Below are 5,291 nucleotides of genomic sequence, written 5' to 3' on the forward strand. Positions count from 1 at the left end.
GGACGGCGCCTCTGGTGACTAAAAGTGAAGCCGATGCAGAAGTGCATAAAACTACAGTTCCCCCTTTATCCACTAGGGGCTGCAAAACAGAGCATCCCCATAGACTCCCATGTTAAAAAGATCAACTTCACAGCAGAAATAAACATGTTTACAGCAGAAATAAACATGTTCACAACAGAAATAAACATGTTTACAGCAGAAATAAACATGTTCACAACAGAAATAAACATGTTCACAGCAGAAATAAACATGTTTACAGCCTGGTATAAAATCCATTTTCGGTTTAACAGGTCAGGTTTACCTTCATGACAACTGTGGGGGGGGGGGAATTTTTTTTCTAACTCGCCCGTTTAAAAGTAATTTAATCTCAAAATTCCACATATTTAGGGGCGTGTCCTTTTGATTGACAGGTACCCGATCTCCCGCTTCAAGTATGAAGAACATAGAACAACCACGGTTTTTAGCCGGTTAACAGAATGACTTTGCGTTAGCCTGCTGACATCCATTAGCTGGTTAGCTCCTGCTAGCTCCTGTTAGCGCCGGGTTAGCTCGGTTAAATCTTAGCTACAGGCAGCTCGGAGTTCGCTCGATGTCAATCATCCACCATGACGCTCACAGCCCCCCTCTCAGCTCCGCCCCTTTGCCCATATTTGTATTTTCAGGACAAGACGACACGCATGCCTCTACCAAGATGGCGATGGTAGGAACCGCCCACCGAGCTTCAATTCAGCTCTTCAGAAACCTACGAGGCTACGTCCACATTTTTATATACAGTCTATGGCAGGGGTTGGCAACTCCGGTCCTCAAAAGCCACAGTCCTGCAAATATTAGGAGCTTCCCTGCTGCAACACAGCTGATTCAAATCAATGGCTAATTAGCAGACTTGTGCAGAGTCTGATGTCAAGATCTGCACAAGTTTACTAATTAGGTCTGATGTGTGTCAGGTGTGTTGCAGCAGAGAAACTCCTAACCTTTGCAGGACTGTGGCACTTGAGGACCTACCCCTGGACTATGGTCTGAGTCCAGGACGACTCCCAGGTCTCTGGCTTTGTCATTGGTTTTTAACGTAGCTACTGAAGCTGATTGCTGACGTTTAATCTTTCTTCTTTGGCACCACAGAATATTATTTAAATTTTGTCTTAAAAACTGCAGACAATGACCCCCAAACAGCAGCTTGATGCCTAGAAAAGGCCCTGACAACAATTTCCTTTTATATGTACAACAGCAGGATGCTTGAAGCGCTCCTGAGAAATACTAACAAGGAGTTGCTTGTTGGTTGAGGCCTTGTGCACGTTCCCTCCAGGGTAAAGCTTTGCAGCAGGAAGCACAAGTTTGTGCAGAGAAGTTTTATCTTTGAGACACTTTAGCGAGCCTGAGGTGGACATAAGAGGCAGACGCTGACTCTTTAGAACAGAGGTGTCCAGCTCCGGTCCTCGAGGACCGGATACATAGAAATCCTGCAGGTTTTCTATGTATCCCTGCTCAGACACACCTGATTCAAATGAATTAGTAATAGAGCTTAATCAGTTGTGCACGTCATTGGCTGTTTGATCCATTTAGTGTTGTGTTGGAACAGGAATACATGGGAAACCTGCAGGACAGCGGCCCTCGAGGACCGACTTTGGACACCCCTGCTAGAAGCTGATGAGACACAGGTGGAGGAAATGTACAGTCAGGTCAACAGTTGCCACACCACACAGAAACACACACAGACCCAAAACGGGAGGAAAACACCAGCAAACGTGTTTATATCCAAACAAAATGACATGATAGCATCTATTTCTATTCATGATCAATCATCACTGTCAGCAGGAATACTTTACTGTGCAATACGATGTATTCTTTTCTCTCACACTGCCACTACAAATCATCTTATTTGGGACCGCTGCACCCAGCTGAAGCAGCTCAACATAAACTGGAGTGTAATAGTTGTTTTATAGGCCGACTTAATGCACAACAACACAAGTAATCCTGAACGTTTTACATAACTCATAAGATGTGTAAAAAACAGAGATCCATACGGTGAAGTAAATTTACATGTTTAAATGATTGAGTCAAAAACATTAGTCCATGTTTATTCTGTTATAAAAGACTGAAGATACCAAGTAGGATAATTTCACCTGAATTATTTGTTTTTCACATTTTTCTTTGTTTTCATAGAACAAACTCACATCTCAGAGGAAAAGTTCACATGGACATGTCAGTCCAAACACGTCCACAGATGGAACGATGGCTGGCAGGCATGAAGATGGTTCTTCATAGCAAGCGTGTAGTAAGATTATTTACCAGGTTAACTCCTTCCCAGCATGTCAACAAAGATCTAAAAAGAATTTTAGGTGGGAATTGGAAAGAGTAAATCTATTTTCTCTACAGTTTTGACAAGAAAAGTCTCATTATTTCATCAAATTTTAAGATAAATGAAAATAATTACATTTTAGCATTTTAGCGTTTTAGCATAAGGCTTACTGTTGGTCTGTCTTTCCTGTCCTCTCCCCAAACCAGTTAAATGTCCTCCCTGAGCCAGTTTCTGCGGCAGATTTTCCCTTCCTGTTTAAAGGGAGTTTTATTTTCATTCCACTGTCACCTGCCAACCCTTGTATGCTCAGGATGCAAGTTTACTTCACTAGGCTGCGGTTATGTATGTATTGATTGGTATGAATTAGCATTCATTTATTTGTATGTAAAGAACCAGAATGGCGCCATACAGATAAGTAGGGCTGTGACTATATGCTTTTGTCCCAATTTGATTCGATTCGATTCCGATGCCGATTTGATTTAAATTGCAATTCTCACAATTTTTCAATATTGTTGATTTTTCTATGTTTAAAACAAATAAAATGTAATAAACTTTTTTTTTGGTTTGTAAATTTTCTTAATTTCAATCAGGAAAAAACAACCCAGTAGCCAGACCATCATTCTGCTGCTATAATGCCCAAGAAGACATGTAAAAAAAATCAATAAAAACAATGAAAATGACAAAAAATATAATAATGGATTGTTTTTTTTTATTCGAAAAAAAAGATTTTATAAAACAAAAAAATTGATTTTAAAATTGTGATGCAAAAAATCCACATATTTGATTTTTTATTCGATATTCCCACCCCTACAAACAAGCCTGAAATAAAATCACTTTAAATGGAAAAATTAATAACCTCCTTTCCATCACTTGTAGATCACACTGAAAATCTGGTTGAAGCTACAGAAAAGCTACAAAGATCCAGATGGGGACAGCTTGGAACATCTGGATCAAACCATTTACAAACACATATAATTAATCAAAAATGAAATTCCTTAATAATAAACAGACAAAAACAAAGAAGCGGTCTAAAGAAAAGGTCACAGATTGGATTCATTACAAGATCTAGCCTTTATCATTCTTCTTCTTGTCTTCTAAACTGTAAGGATTGTCCCTGATAACTCAAGCCTGTCAGTCTCCCTTTCAGTCTTTCACCCTTTTTATAGGGTTTATAGGTTTAGACATCAAGACATGTAACAACTACCACTGCTGTCTTTGGTTTTCTCTCTATAATCACTATAAAAATGCAACACAACAGGCATTAAAGTCTGATGATGCTTCAAACAACTGAAGAAAACTGACTAAGTCATACGACAATAGATAAAAACTTAAGTTACCAAAACAAATTATTAAATATCTCTGGTTTTCAGTAACTTTGGTTTAACCATTTTCAGTCTTCTTGGAATTTTTAAAAGGTTGATATAACCACATCTTTATTACCTGCAACATCAGTGCATCAACTGTTATGACCAAGAAACAGCCTGACTTTGTAGTCTCAAGTGTTTTTTGCCATTTACATTTCTGATTTTTAACAATTCTAAGGAAACGATCGGATCACTCCGGCATTGGCTTCATTCCATTGGCGTCCAAAGTGTAATTTAATTTCTATGCACTATAAAGTTTTTCTCTGTTTTTTGGCAAGAAAAAGTCAAACTTCTCCTGTAAATTCAGCTTAAAAAGTCAGTATTTTCCTTTTCTGTTTGACATTGTCATGTAATAATGACATATGTATGCACACTATGTGTTGTGTATGTGTATGTGTCATAATGTAAAATAAAATAAGGGGTGATTTTTATTGTCTGTGTCAATATACCATTGGTTTAGGTAGGCAGAAGACTGCAAATGTATTTGTGTAATAACCACATGAATGTGCAGTAACAATAGTTTTTTTTTTTTTTTTTTTTTTTTTTTTTTACAGTGTTTGGGTTTAGGGGATTTATCTATACATAGGGCCTTTGCCAATTTCAAGCTGGTGCTCTGCAAAACACCCCTAGTACCAGTAGCCCTAGTTTACTATCTCCAAATAGGGCTGGTGTCACCCCCCTGTGCACTGGAAACTGGACAAGTGGAGCAATGTTATCATCAGTGATGTGTATAAACTCTGCATAAAAAAGTTGGATCTTGAGGTCAAAGTGCAAAGATGCATGCAGAGAACCCTATGCTGGTTGCTGCAAGTATGGACTAATAGCTGATGTCGCAAGATAGCATTTCTGGTTTCTCCAACCAATGACAATCCCTTATCCTCACAGTCTGGCCTGTGGTGGTTTCGTATGGTTTACACACTGCTGAGGCCACTTTTTGTTAAATAAAGAACTTGTTGATTTGACAGTATGCCGTTGTTCTTAATACTTTAACCATACAATCCAATAAAAGACACCAAAAGAGAAGATTTGGCACATCTTTCATGGGCACAACCCACATATTCAACTCTGTTGCTTATCTCATTCATTCATTTTCCCAACTGCTTAATCCAATTCAGGGTTGTGGGGAAGTTGGAGCCTATCCCAGCAGTCCCAGGGTGAAAGGCAGGGTACAACCTGGACAGGTTGCCAGTCTATTGCAGGGCCACACAAACAACCACTCAACCTAACCTAACATGCATGTCTTTGGATGGTGGGAGGAAGCTGGAGTACCTGGAGAGAACCCACGCATACACAGGGAGAACATGCAAACTCCACACAGACAGACCATTGACCAAATCTCGCCCCAGCCAAGGATCAATCCAGCGACCTTCTTGCTGTGAGGCCACAGTGCTAACCACCATGCCACCACACAGCTTGCTGCTTATCTCACAAATGCATTTTTCATCCAAATAGACCCCATTAAACATTAAGATAATCAAGCTTCGAAAAGGTATGGAATTTATTTACAAAGAAATGGTTACAATACGATTTTACTAAAACAAACCTTTATTTCTTCACTTTTTTTTTTAAGTTGACCAACCTTTCTTTTGAAAGTTTTTACCGGAAGTTGAACGTGACTTCGTTCCGCTTGA

Source organism: Telmatherina bonti (assembly GCF_933228915.1).
Source record: "Telmatherina bonti genome assembly, chromosome: 13".
Taxonomy (NCBI): domain Eukaryota; kingdom Metazoa; phylum Chordata; class Actinopteri; order Atheriniformes; family Telmatherinidae; genus Telmatherina; species Telmatherina bonti.